Below are 15,665 nucleotides of genomic sequence, written 5' to 3'. Positions count from 1 at the left end.
CTGCAATCAGCAACAATAGACCCCCAACAACAATAGCCCCCCAGCAACAATAAATCCTCCCCTGCAACAATAGCCCCCCCCCAATAAATCCTCCCCTGCAACAATAGACCCCTCCCCCAACAACAAAAGCCCCCCATCAACAATATTTCCCCCAAGCAACAATAAATCCTCCCCTGCAACAATAGACCCCTCCCCCAACAATAGATCCTCCCCAGCAACAATAAATCTTCCCCTGCAACAATAGAAAAAACAGTAAAATAGATCCTCTGCAATCAGCAACAATAGACCCCCAACAACAATAGCCCCCCCAGCAACAATAAATCCTCCCCTGCAACAATAGCCCCCCCCCCCCCAATAAATCCTCCCCTGCAACAATAGAAAAAACAGTAAAATAGATCCCCTGCAATCAGCAACAATAGACCCCCAACAACAATAGCCCCCCCAGCAACAATAAATCCTCCCCTGCAACAATAAATCCTCCCCTGCAACAATAGCCCCCCCCCCCCAATAAATCCTCCCCTGCAACAATAGAAAAAAACAGTAAAATAGATCCCCTGCAATCAGCAACAATAGACCCCCAACAACAATAGCCCCCCAGCAACAATAAATCCTCCCCTGCAACAATAGCTTCCCCCCCCCCCCAATAAATCCTCCCCTGCAACAATAAAAAAAACAGTAAAATAGATCCCCTGCAATCAACAACAATAGACCCCCAACAACAATAGCCCCCCCAGCAACAATAAATCCTCCCCTGCAACAATAGCCCCCCCCCCCCCAATAAATCCTCCCCTGCAACAATAGACCCCTCCCCCAACAACAATAGCCCCCCATCAACAATATTTCTCCCAAGCAACAATAAATCCTCCACTGCAAAAGTAGTCCCCCTCCACAACAAAATGCCCTCCAGCAACAATTAGATTCACCCCAGCAACAATAGATTCCCATACATTCAGGGCTGGAGGTGCCGGAAAGGCGTTCCCCCGCGTTCCCACTGAAAAAAAGCCCTGCACGTGAGACTGTGGAGGGACTTGCATTCCTGCATTGTCCATTCCCTTATGGCGACCAGGGATGGTGGGGTTAATTTCTGCCCCGCCCTCCCCCTGGGTGTCCACCCGGCGTTGGGAGGGATCCTGCGATGGGCCTGAAGGGCTATAAATGGGAGGACTCAGACACCAGTCTAGGCAATGCCTCCTAGGTGGATGGACACACATTTTTTTTTGGGCAGCATTATTTTGATACTGGTGGGTACAAAGTCTCTATTTGTCACACATGCATACTTTGACCTTGCACTACTGGGGTAATCCCATGTACTGGTGTCACTGTCATTTATGTTTTATAACCAATACACTTAATTTCACATGTGTGGATTCTTTTAATTCAGCTGTGCAGGTCACTTTAACCACCGTATTCACCACTATACCATGTGGCCGTGACCGAAAAAAGCCCGCGGTGTACGTGCCCCTGGGGTGGCAGCCCAAGAGTGCCGTAATTCTCACTGGTGGGGGAGCTCACCTTGAGTTTTTGGCACCTTGGTCACTGCACCACACACACTTTTTTACACACCTGCCTCTTGGGACGGGCCTTTTGGCCAGGACCAGAGGAATTTTTTATTCCTGGCCGAGGGGCCTGTCAAGGTCCTGCACCTTGACACTACCTGCACTTCTCCACTTCCCCTTCCCCACTCTTGTGTGTTGCGTGTTTTTTTTTTCTTTGTAGTTTCGTCACTTTCCTATCTCACATTTTCATGATGAGTAGGGTGTGGGTCCTCGGGCCAACCTTGAAAGTCTTAGGAGGGGGTGGATATGGCCTTTTGGCTTACTTCGCCCTCTCTCGTGGGGTCTCCCTTCGGGGGAGCCCCACCTAGTACTTGGGGCGGGCTGTTTAGGCATTCCCCCCGGAGAATGGGGTCTGCCTGGTTAGTGAGTACCCTAGTCCCTGTCAGGAGTCTTGCGCCCCGGGGGATCAAGGTAATGGTCCGTCCTCTTCGGAGGTGGACTTTCCGCACACCCTGTGCACTTTTTGTGTTCTCACATTTGCACCTGGTGTTAGTTCGAGTGTGTTCACAACTAACAAAAAAAAATAAATAAATAAAAAATTATACCATGTGGCTGCTTTTGGCTATTCATTATTTTAAACTTCCTTTTTTTTTTTTTTTTTTTACCTTTCCACCATTTTTAATTTTATTGATTTTTATTGTGCACATCACCACCCATTTACACTCCTTTTTTGTTTCTAGCCACCATCCTGGCAGGTTATGTTGGACGGTTCGGTTTGCCCATTTTTCCAGTTTTGCGCTGCCTGCCTATTTTGGAATCTTTACCCACAGCTCCCGGGTCAGACGTCTCCAGTGGCTGCCGGTGCGATTTTGGCATGCAGTATCCTGCATTTTTGTGAGTATGGATCCCATAGTCTGATTCCCACATTCCAATCTACCTGATACATTTCTATGTTCATTACTATGTTATATTTTTTCTAATCATTTTACTTTATAGATTATGTCTATGCATCTACCCTGAAGAGTGAGACTGAACTCACGAAACGCGTCGGTTTACCACAGATGCCATGACACATTTACTATGATTACTGTATGTACCAATGTAATGGATTTGTATATTTGATTACTGTATGTACTAATGTAATGGATTTGTATACTTTGGCCAACTGTTTGGCATTATGACACCCTTTCCCACTAGGTTTTTATTACTGGTTTAGTGGCGCTTTATCTAAAGTCCCAATGGGCAAAAAAACGCATAAAAAATGTGCGTGCAGAAACCCATCCGGACAGTGTTTCTGTGTGAACAGACCCTCAAATCTGCATTTTTTATTCTAGAAAATAAACCCTCAAACATAAATAAATAAGTATATATTCTCAAAAGCAGAGGCCCTGGAGAATAAAGAGTGGTTGTTGCTATTTTTTATGTCGCACAAGATTTGTGCAGCCATTTATCACAGCAATATCCACTTTTTTTTTTACACTTTTTTTTTTTTGTTGTTTTTATTCCACTTTATTGCTATCACAAGGAAGGAACCCTGATCCCTCCTCTGCCCTCCAGGGATCTATTAAACCACTGATCCCTTCTCTGCCTTCCAGAAATCTATTAGGTCCCTCCTCTGCCCTCCAGGGATCAATACTAGACCCTGATCCCTCCTCTGCCCTCCAGAGATCTAAACCTCTGATCCCTCCTCTGCCCTCCAGGGAGAGTCTCATTAGGAACTTTGCATTCTATGGGAGTCTCATTGGGAACGTCACATTCTGCTGGAGTCTCAACAGGAATATCACATTCTGTTCATTGGGAACAGACAAAGGTAGGGGAAAAGAGCAGCACCATTGGAGTGTAGTAAAAAAACATTTATTGGACAAACATTATATGTGATTCACAAGATGTCAGTAGGAATGCATCGGGACTTAGTAGTTGTCATCTGCTCTGTGGACGTAGAGTGTTAGGATGGCGGGGATTCTCTCCAAGCCCAATTTATCTTAGAAGCCATCCATTATTGCTTGACCCAAAACTATTTTGAGTCAGTGGCGGCCAGTGCGTTGAGGGCGCAGGGGCGCCCCCCCTATCCATGCGTCCGGCCCCCGAATCTGCATGCAGGGGCGCCGGACGCATGGAGTTCAAAAGGGCTTTTTTTTTTTTTTGGCATCACCTGATTAGAGCCAGAGGCTCTAATAGGCTGCAGCAAAGGGTGGACCTGGGGTGCAGAGCAGTTTGTCCCGAGCCCACCCATTGTGTGACAATAGCAAATGAAAATTCGCTATTGTCACACGGATCCTCCTCCTGGCCAATCTGGGAGCGGGTCCGATACGCGCTTCCTGATTGGCCACAAGGACGCTAGTATCGGCCTTGCACAGTATTTATTCCCAGTCCAGGATGGCCCCTAAGCATGCCTGATGAAGGAGCATGCATGCTCCGAACGTGTGCATTCCCCTTCTCACACCGGACGTGACCACATCAAGTGAGACAGAGGCGCCGAAGATCCAGGAAGTGCCAGAAACCACCAGCACAGCCGGGGGCTAGAGGCTCCAGATCTATCCTCACACTCCACGTCCACAGAGCCAATGACAACCACTACGTCCCGGTGCAGTTAGTCACATATACTGTTTGTCAAATAAACTTTTTTTTAATACACCCAGATGGCGCTGCTCTTTTCCCCTACCGTTGTTCAGAGTTCCTTCTAGCTCTTTTCAGAGCTGGCAGCAATCCTAGCAGTATGGTTATCATCTAATAGACTCCCTCAAATGGACTTCCTCAAGGACTTACACTATTGTGTAGAGCATTGACACTCACTCACTGTGTTGTGCAGTCTGTCCCTTCCTATTTACATCATGCTCACTGTGTGTTGATAATTGTAATTGTTGTTGGTCTCATTGGGAACATCTCATTCTGCTGGAGTGTCATTGAGAATGACACATTCTGTCAGAGTCTCATCGGGAATGTCCCATTCTGCCAGAGTTTCATTGGGAACGTTACATTCTGGAGGGTTCTCAACGTGAATGACACATTGTGGTGGATTCAACATTTTTTTTCAACTTTTTCTCTCCAAATAGAGTTGTACCCTGCTCATTTAGATGAAATCCACCCCTGCTGTAAAGCAAGTAACCAACTGAAAAGTCAGTCCAGTCCTCCATGAAGCCAAACCTCTTTTTGCACCAGTTCTTAGCCACTTGAGAAGCTCCCTAAGCTCCTGCGGCCTCCTTGGTGTGGCTCGAGGTCCTTTTCTTCAATATAGCCTCTAAGTCCCTGAAATCATTTTGTAGGGTGCTCCATCTTCTTCTAACGTTGTCGTTGGTGCCAATATGTACCATGACAGCTGGGTCCTCCCCAGCCCCATCCAACAAACTGTCTATCTGTTCTGCAATCTCTCAAACCTGTGCACCCAGGAAATATACTGTTCGTCGATCACAGTCTTTCTGACAGCTGCTATCACGTACCTGGAGGTGAGCCTGAACGGTGAGGAAGGCCTCTCTTACGCCTCTGACTCGGGACCCCTGATAGTGCAGACAGGAGGTGCCGAGTATAGAGTAGCACGAGTGCCTGATGTAGCTGGAAGCAGGCTGATGTCCACAGACAGGGATAGCCGGGTAGGTCCAGAGCAGGTATGCAGGCAACTGGTGCTGGTAGGAGGAGCGTAGTGAGACAAGCCGGGTCAGAAGCCAAACGGTCATACAGGAGCCAGAAGGAACAGACTGGAGCGGAGGTCAAGGGACAAGCCGAGGTCGGTGCAGGCGGAGAGCAGAGGATAGTCAGGACCAGCCGGGTCTGGTACTGGTAAACAGGATACAGGTAGCAGGTTCAAGTCAACAAGGCTGAAGACAAAGCAGCACTGAACCTGTGTGCTGATCCAGCTTAAATAGTGCTCTTCCTTGATGAGAAGGGTGGAGCCAGGATTAGCCTGTGAGTTTAACTCATCTTCTGCCAGAGCCTGTCTGACAAAACCTCTTCTTACATTGCCCCCTCCCAATGGGCAGCCTCCGGATGCCCAAACGGGCTAGTTTCTCAGGGTGATTACGTTTGAATGCTTGGATTAGGTCCTTTGCATGAATATTGGTTACTGGCTCCCAGGAATTATCTTCAGGTCCATAACCTTTCCATTTAATTAAGTATTGGACTAGGTTGCCTCTTTTCCTGCAATCAATAATGGATTCTACTTCGAATTCCTCTTCTCCATCGATTAGCATGGGTTCAGGAGGCCCATTGATCCGTCCAGGGAAAGGGTCTGGAAATGTAGATTTCAGCAATGATACGTGGAAGACAGGGTGGATTTTAAAAGACTCAGGTAACAGTAATTCATCGGTCACATCATTAATTTTCCTTTTAACTGGAAAGGGGCCTATGAACTTGGGCCCAAGTTTTCTTGATGGGCAGGTTAGTTTTAGATTGGTTGTGGCCAGCCATACCTTGTCACCAGGTTCCAAGATCAGTTCTCCTCTTCTCTTTCTGTCATAGAACCTCTTGTTACATTCTTGAGCTTTGGCCATAGTTTCCTGTAGTAATCTGTTATTGGAAGTAAAAAAATTAACCGTGTCCTGGACAGCAGGAACAGGCCCTTCGGGAACTGTGGTGACCAGGAAGGAAGGATGGTAGCCATAATTGGCAAAGAACGGGGTTTGCTTAATAGCAGAATGTTCGGAATTATTGTAGGCAAACTCGGCCAGTGGTAACAGCGTTTCCCAATCATCCTGTGAATAAGAGGAAAAACAGCGTAAATACTGCTCCAAGGTCTGATTAGTCCTTTCTGTCTGGCCATTGGTCTGTGGGTGGTAAGCTGAAGAAAAGGATAGTTGAATTCTCAATTTTTCACAAAGGGATTTCCAAAACTTGGAGGTAAATTGGACCCCACGATCAGACACTATGTTAGTAGGAACTCCATGCAATCTTACAATCTCCTTGATGAACATTTTGGCAGTATCTGCGGCTGATGGTGTACCCTTCATTGGCAGGAAATGTGCCATCTTGGATAGTCGATCTACGACTACAAAGATGGTAGTGTGACCCTCGGATGGGGGCAGTTCCACAATGAAATCCATGGATATCATTTTCCAGGCCCTGTCTGGAATTGGCAAAGGTCTGAGTAGACCCCAAGACTTAGTTCTGGTTGTCTTGTTCCGAATGCAGGTGACACAGGTCTCAACATATTTCCTACAGTCCTTCTCCAGGCTAGGCCACCAGAAGGTACGCTGGAGCAGTTCAGTAGTCTTGTGGATACCAAAGTGACCAGCGAGTGTGTGATCGTGGCAGAGGCCCAGAATATTGACCCGGAATCTTTCGGGAATAAAGATTTTATTGTTGTGCCAAAGAAGTCCATCCTTAATTTGTAGAGCAACTCCGGGAAGAGGTGGCATTCCTCTAGACGCCTGTTTGATTTGGGATAGTAAGTCTTCTTGTAGCAACAGGAAGTTCCCCGAAGACAGGATAGTATCTGGAATCACAGATTCTTCCGCCTCACAGAACATGCGGGAGAGCGCATCAGGTTTAGTGTTCTTTGATCCCGGCCTATAGGTAACGTGGAAAGAAAATCTTGAAAAAAAAAGAGCCCACCTGGCCTGACGTGGTCTTAAACGTTTCGCAGCTCGCAGGTATTCCAGATTTTTATGGTCTGTGTATACCAGGATTGGATGAGCTGCTCCTTCTAGAAGGTACCTCCATTCTTCTAGAGCTGCTTTTATTGCCAAGAGTTCACAATCACCCACGTCGTAATTCCTCTCTGCAGGAGACAGTTTACGTGAGAAAAAGGCAACAGGATGCAAGAGGGCCTTGGCTCCTTGGCGTTGGGATAATACTGCTCCAACCGCTGACTCGGAAGCGTCTACCTCCAGGACATAAGGTAGAGCGGGGTCAGGATGTCGGAGCACAGGTGCGGAGGTAAACAGGGTCTTCAGGGTTTCAAAAGCGGCTTGTGCCTCAGGAGTCCACTGAAACCGAATACCCTGTCTGGTCAACTGGGTGATAGGAGAAATAATTGCAGAAAAGTTCTTGATGAATTTCCGATAAAAGTTTGCAAAACCGACAAACCGCTGTACCCCTTTCTTGTCTGTGGGGGCTGGCCAGTCTAAAATGGCAGACACTTTTTGCGGATCCATCTTGATGCCCTCTGTGGAAAGAACCAGACCCAAGAATTGAATGTCCTGTCGGCTAAACTCACATTTTTCGGGTTTTGCATATAAGCCATGTTGCCTAAGTCGGGCCAAAACACTCCTTACATGCCCATGATGATCCTCCAAGGTAACAGAAAAGATCAGGATATCATCAAGATATACAATGACAAATAAGTCCAGAAAGTCTCGAAAAATGTCATTTATGAAATGCTGGAAGGTGGCCGGGGCATTACAGAGTCCGAAGGGCATTACAAGGTACTCGAAGTGCCCAAAACGAGTGCGAAATGCAGTCTTCCACTCGTCACCTTCCCGGATTCGCACCAGATTATATGCTCCACGTAGATCCAACTTGGTAAACACGGTAGCAGAACGAAGTCTCTGGAATAGTTCTGGTACCAGGGGTAAGGGATAACGGTTTTTGATTGTGATCTTATTTAAGTCCCGATAATCCACACAGGGTCGGAGAGAGTGGTCTTTCTTCTCCACAAAGAAAATCCCTGCTCCTGCCGGGGACGTGGAAGGGCGAATAAAACCTTTCCTTAGGCTGTCATCGATGTACTCCTTTAAAGCTGTGAGTTCAAGCTCTGTGAGGGGAAAAATTCGTCCAAAAGGTATTTCGGCTCCAGGGAGGAGCTTGATTGGACAGTCGTATGGTCTGTGGGGAGGAAGAGTCTCTGCTCCTTTTTTACTGAAGACGTCTAGAAAGTCATGATAGATCACAGGAACAGAGGAACGAACTTCATCATCAGACTCCATGCATAGCAGTGAAGGTGGTTGAAGAGGTTGTTGGAAGAAGCAAAGCTGTCGACAGTAAGGGGATAGGAACTCAATTTCTCCTGTTTTCCAGTTGATACAGGGGTTGTGCGCCTGTAGCCATGGCATTCCCAAAATGATAGGAAATAAGGGGGAAGTGATAACATCCAGGCGTAGAAGTTCCTTGTGGTTGCCAGATATGGTGGCAGGTAAGGGAAGAGTCTCTTGAGTGACAGGCCCAGATTTTATACGTGACCCATCTGCCAAATGGATTGCCATTCCATTAGATCTCAGCTTTAAAGGGACCTTGAGTTGGTTAGCAAACTCTTGGTCGATGAAGCAGCTACAGGCTCCAGAGTCAATAATGGCGGGTACCCGGATAGCCCCTTCTGGAAGCTGTAAGGAGACAAGGACAGTCAGGTGAGAGGAGTTATGGGAACTCGATTCCTGGTTGATAGAAGAGAGAGTTAAGCACTTACGGCTCTTGGCGGGGCAGGATCTCACATAGTGTCCACTCTCTCCGCAGTACAGGCATAGATCGTTCAACCGACGGCGTTGGCGTTCTTCTGGAGAGAGAGAAGGCCGAAGCATGCCGAGCTGCATCGGCTCTGGAGTGTCAGCAGTAGGTGGGGCAGAGACTGAGGGTGTAGGCCCTGAAGGGCGGTAGACTCGCGGCATCATCCACATAGGTCGAAGTTGCTCACCAGCCCTTTCTGAACGGCGTTCTCTTAGGCGCCGATCGATTTGGATAGCCAGATTAATTAGAGCTTCCAGAGAACCTGGCACCCCCACACGGGCCAATTCGTCCTTTAGAGGACTGGAAAGTCCCAATCGGAATTGATAGCGAAGGGCGGCGTCATTCCAATCGGTGTCAGCACTCCAGCGTCTGAAGTCTGACGCATAATCTTCTGCCGTTCTGCGGCCTTGCTGAAGGGTATGAAGGGCCGCTTCGGCAGTATTGGTCTTCTGAGGGTCCTCATACAACTCAGCCATAGCTCCGAAGAATAAGTTCAGATTTGATAGGCAAGGATCCTTATGTTCAAGTAGACGGTGGGCCCAGGACTGGGGTTCTCCTTGCAGGCGGAGAGCAGAGGATAGTCAGGACAAGCCGGGTCTGGTACTGGTAAACAGGATACAGGTAGCAGGTTCAAGTCAACAAGGCTGAAGACAAAGCAGCACTGAACCTGTGTGCTGATCCAGCTTAAATAGTGCTCTTCCTTGATGAGAAGGGTGGAGCCAGAATTAGCCTGTGAGTTTAACTCATCTTCTGCCAGAGCCTGTCTGACAAAACCTCTTCTTACAGCTGCCTTCTCTGTCCCTCTAATAATTGAATCCCCTACCACCAGTTTTTGCCTATCCTTTTCTGTAAGCTTGCCTCCATCCTCAGTGGAGGTGATGTTCCCATGGCTCCCCTGGTATTTTGATGGATCTCAACATGAACATAACATTGTGCTGGAGTCTCAACGTGAATGTCACATTCTGGTGAGGTCTCAATGTAAACATGACATTCTGGTGGATTCTTTTTGTGAATATCAAATTCTGGAGTAGTCTCTGTGGAAAGGTCACATTCTTCCGGATTGTCAGTGGGAACATCACATTCTGGAGGAGACTCCTTGTGATCGTAAAAATTCTGGAGGAGTCTCAATGTGAACATCGCATTCTGGAGAAGTCTTATTGTAAGCGTCACATTCTGGAGATGTCTGATTGTGAACGTCACATTTTAGAGAGGTCTCAATGTGAACATCATCATATTGTGATAGAGTTTCAATGTGAACATCACGTTCTTCTGGAGTCAACGGTAACGTCACATTCTGGTGGTGTCACAACAGGAATGTCACATTCTGCTGGAGTCTCAGCGGGAATGTCACTTTCTGCTGAAGTCTCAATGTGTACATCACATTGAGACTGTCATCAATGTCCATGCCAATCCCTATAAATGTGTAGCAACCTCCTAGGTAGGTGGTAGTGAGAGAGTATAGTTTTGAGCTCTGTCTGCTTACCAGAAGAGCTGCAGGTAAATCTATATTATTCTCTGCCTACCAGAGGGCAGGTTCTGTTAGTGAGGTCTGCTCATTGTGCTCAGTATGCTATTAATTCAGTCTGAAGAGTGTGGTCCAATAGAGAGGCATGTTGGACAGTGGGAGGACATCTGACGAATAGGTGCATAGGCTTTTGATACGGTCCTGATGATTGGCAGAGGGCAGGTCGTCTTGGTGCATGCTGGGATACTGTATATAAGCCAGGAGCACAAGTGCTCCGGGTCTTTCGTTGGAGAGAGGAGTCCAGGAGGGAGGGGGCATTTTACTTGGTAAAATACTTTTTACCAAGTATTGGGCATGTGTGATTCTACATACTGAGCAGGAGATCTGTGGACGGGGTGAAGTATGTTCAGTAGAGCATATGACTGGAAGCAGGGCCAAGACAAAGGGGAGAAGGGTAACATGACCCTCGGGGGCAGGGCACAGGTGACAGCTGCAGGCTTCCTCTCCTATCACCTCCCCTACAGCACTACAGTAGACGGATTACATCATACTCCTTCCACCCCGCCCCTAACTATTCTGCTCCACCCACCTCTGAATTCTCCTATCTTCTTTCATACACCGAGAGGTTAGATGAGTCTCCTCCCATATAAAGTCCCTGGCTCCAACTCCTGCACAGGCTCATAGGTTTATAGAGCCTGCACTAAAATGGTGGACCGCCCACAAGTCCTGGTCCAGTGAGCAGCAGTCAGTGGTTGCTAGCCTCCAAATCCGGGACAGCCCCTCCAAATCCGGGACAGTTCTTCCAAATCCGGGACAGTTCTTCCAAGTCCGGAACAGATCCTCTAAATCTGGTAAAGTCCCTCCAAATCAGGGACAGCCCCTCCAAATCAGGGACAGTCCCTCCAAATCAGGGACAGTCCCTCCAAATCAGGGACAGTCCCAGCAATTTAGGGGAAAACCCTCCAATACAGGGACAGGCCCAGCACACCAGGGACAACCCCTCCAAATCTGGTACAGTCCCTCCAAATCTGGTACAGTCCCTCCAAATCAGGGATAGCCCCTCCAAATCCAGGACAGATCCTCTAAATCAGGGACAGTCCCTCCAAATCAGGGACAGCCTCTCCAAATCCGGGACAAATGCTTCAAATCAGGGACAAATGTTAAAAATCAGGGAGAGACCCTGCAATTTAGGGACAGGCTCAGCCCATCAGGGACAAACTCTCCAAATCAGGGACACTCCCTCCAAATCAGGGACAGACCCTCCAAATCAGGGACTGATCCTCTAAATCTTGTACAGTCCCTCCAAATCAGGGACAGCCTCTCCAAATCAGGGACAGACCCTCCAAATCAGGGACAGATCCTCTAAATCTGGTACAGTCCCTCCAAATCAGGGACAGCCCCTCCAAATCCAGGACAGATCCTCTAAATCTTGTACAGTCCCCCCAAATCAGGGACAAATGCTCCAAATCAGGGAGAGACCCTGCAATTTAGGGACAGGCTCAGCACATCAGGGACAGACCCTGCAAATCAGGGACAGACCCTCAAAGTCATGGACAAACCCTCTAAATCAGGGACAGACCTAAAAAATTTGGGACAGTCCTTCCAAATCCTGGACAGTCGGGATCTATGCGTTGCTGCACCATGCATTTTGATCTAACTCTTCCAGGTAGTTTTGATGAGATATTTACAGAGATAGAGGGACTGTAGGGTCCTTTACTTTCCGCAGGTGTGCATTGAAAATCATCTTCCACTCAGGATAAAAACTTCATGTTAAATATCTCAAGTTCTGGAAAACTTCTGAAACTTTTAAGGTCCCCATTACACATGTACAGCATGTTACTGCATGCATGTTAAAGCGGAGTTCCACCCAAAAGTGGAACTTCCACTCTTTTGCTCCCCCCCTCCTTTCAGGGGTAAGGGGGGAACGGGTACCTGTTTTTGACAGGCACCCTTCCCCACTTCCGGGATACAGTGCCGCGGCGCCGTCCCTCGGAAGTTCGGCCCCCTTCTCCCTCCCCCGCCGCGGAGCCAATAGGAATGCGCAGCGCTCTTCGCGCATGCGCAGTAGGGACCCGCCCGTGAAGCCGCAAGACTTCACTGCCGGGTTCCCTTACCGGCAATGGCGGTGGCAGCACCCGACAGCTGATGGAAACATCGGCTGCGGTGCCGACATCGCTGGACTCCAAGACAGGTAAGTGTCCTAATATTAAAAGTCAGCGGTTACCAGTGGCGGCCGGTGCGTTGGGGCGCAGGGGCGCTGCCCCCCCTATCCATGCGTCCGGCCCCCTAATCTGCATGCGGGGCCGGATTCAATTGGGCTTTTTTTTTTTCCTAGTCACCTGATTAATAGGCTTCAGCAAAGGGTGGACCCGGGGCGCAGATCAGTTCCCCCCCCCGAGCCCACCCATTGTGTGACAATAGCGAATGAAAGGGGGCACGCTGGCATATCTGCATTGAATAGGGGCACGCTGGTATCTCTGCATTGAAAGGGGGCACGCTGGCATCTCTGCATTGAAAGGGGGCACGCTGGTCTCTCTGCATTGAAATGGGGCACGCTGGCATCTCTGTATTGAAATGGGGCACACTGGCATCTCTGCATTGAAAGGGGGCATGCTGGTATCTCTGCATTGAATAGGGGCACGCTGGTATCTCTGCATTGAAAGGGGGCACGCTGGCATCTCTGCATTGAAAGGGGGCACGCTGGCATATCTGCATTGAATAGGGGCACGCTGGTATCTCTGCATTGAAAGGGGGCACGCTGGCATCTCTGCATTGAAAGGGGGCACGCTGGTCTCTCTGCATTGAAATGGGGCACGCTGGCATCTCTGCATTGAAATGGGGCACGCTGGCATCTCTGCATTGAAAGGGGGCATGCTGGCATCTCTGCATTGAATGCGGGCACGCTGGCATCTCTGCATTGAAAGGGGGTATGCTGGCATCTCAGCATTGATGGGGGCACGCTGGTATTTCTGCATTGAAAGGGGGCACGCTGGTATCTCTGCATTGAAAGGGGGCACGCTGGTATCTCTGCATTGAAAGGGGGCACGCTGGTCCCTGTGCATTGAAAGGAGGCAAGCTATGTCTTAATTACTGAAGGCCCCTTTCACACTTTTGTGACCTCAAAGTCACGCAATTTTTTACAGCCTTTTTTGCCGCAAAGCAATGCCTATTACATTTTTCTGTTTGGTTCCCCCCCCCCCCCAAAATTTTGAGCACCAGCCGCCACTGGCAGTTACAGTATGTGTAGCTGCTGACTTTTAATTTTGAGGGGGGGGGGGGGTGCAGAACTCTGCTTTAATGTGCGATATTTCATGTACGTGTGGTGATGATGTCACTGTTTTTTCTTGCTATTCATCATAATCAGGTTGTAAAGAAGTCGGAGAAACGATACCATTCAATTTGATCTGTTGTAGAGGTCCTGTATCTGGCACTGCTTCAGCAGTGACAGCATTGTTTTTTTCGGAGGGTAATAGCTGCAGGGTGTGTTTTGGGTGGAGTGACTCAGGACTGCCGTCATTGTCTACAAGTCTCACAGCTGGACCAGATGTATTCCCACAGTACAGGGATGGGGCGGACAGAAAAAAAAAAACAACCTAAAGCTGAGCTCTGGGCACAAAAAACTTTAAATAAATATATTCCTCAACAGCCACAAAGTATATAAATCCACTTTGTTTGCAGCAAATGCCTTTGCAAACCTAGATATTACCTTGTGAAAGCAGCAGTAACATCATCCCTGTGCTCCATATTACCTGGCTGGCTACGGTTTAGCCTTGGGAATTTTTTTCTGGCTGTTCCCACCCCTCATGTTTGACACTGCTTTGGGACATCCCAATGGTCAAGAAGATTAGGAGCTGTGTCCTTTCAATGAACGAATGAGAAAATTGGATTTTTGACTTACCGTAAAATCCATTTCTCTGATGTTCATTGGCGGACACAGCACCCACCCCTCTGTGGAGTTGACTTTCTTCTGACACTGCTTGTAACAGAACTGAGGGCCTATAGCTGAGAGTGGGAGTATACCCCCTGGGACTGCCCATAGGCGTAGTCAAGCTTTTTCCTGCCTAGTGTCCTACTCCTGTAGGGGGCAGTATAACCCAATGGTGAAGAAGATCAGGAGCTGTGTCCGTCAATGAACATCAGAGAAATGGTTTTTACAGTAAGCAGGGCCGTCTTTAATATTGATTGGACTCTGGGCAAATATTTTCTTGGGCCCTCCACAATTCACTTATTACCTATTTGAAGGCAGTGCGGGCTCAAGTGGCAGCTGCTTTGGGTCCCACAACAATGACTGGGCCCAGGGCAGCTGCCCCTTTTGCCCTGTGTTAAAGACGGCCCTGACAGTAAGTCAAAAATCCCATTTTCTCTTTCGTTCATTGAACTCCTTATCTTCTTGACCATTGGGATGTCGTTTGGTGTAATAGCCAGTGGGGACGAGAGAGGGGCAGCACATCAGCGGGTTTAGTGGATGCAATGTCCACCAGCCACCCATGATCGCTCCCCATAGTGAAATAACTGCGGTCTAGCTATGTAAACAAGGCAGAACGCTGTTCTGTCACCGATGAACACAGGGATCTTGTGTTCCTGCTATTTAGGAACACGGATTATTATTATTATTATACAGGATTTATATAGCGCCAACAGTTTGCGCAGCGCTTAACAAAATGAGGGCAGACATTACAGTTACACTACAATTTGGAACAAAAGGAATCAGAGGGCCCTGCTCGTTAGAGCTTACAATCTAAAAGGGAGGGTCAATTGATACAAAAGGCAATAGCTGTGGGGGATGCGCTGATGGAGCAAGAGAAACAGTGTTATTAGTTAGTGGCCGGGTAGGCTTCTTTAAAGAGAAGGGTTTTCAGGGATCGTCTAAAGATGGATAGATTAGGGGACAGTCGGACAGATTGGGGTAGAGAGTTCCAAAGAATGGGAGAAGCTCTGGAGAAATCCTGGAGGCGAGCATGGGAAGAGGTGACAAGGGAGCTAGAGAGCAGGAGGTCTTGGGAGGACCGAAGAGAGCGGCTAGGTTGATATTTTGAGATCAGGTTAGTGATGTAGCTGGGGGCAGAGTTGTGGATGGCTTTGTAAACTGTTGTTAGCACTTTGAATTTTATTCGTTGGGTGAGTGGAAGCCAATGAAGGGATTGGCAGAGAGGGGTGGAGGACACTGAACGGTTGGTAAGGTGGATAAGTCTTGCAGCTGCATTCATTATGGATTGAAGGGGGGATAATCTATGTAAGGGTAATCCAATGAGGAGGGAGTTGCAATAGTCGAGGCGAGAGATAACCAGGGCGTGAATTAAGAGCTTGGTGGTGTCATTGGTTAAGAAGGGCCG

Source organism: Pelophylax lessonae, assembly GCF_965119305.1.
Source record: "Pelophylax lessonae genome assembly, chromosome: 11".
NCBI lineage: Eukaryota > Metazoa > Chordata > Amphibia > Anura > Ranidae > Pelophylax > Pelophylax lessonae.
Note: the sequence above shows the minus strand (reverse complement) of the source record.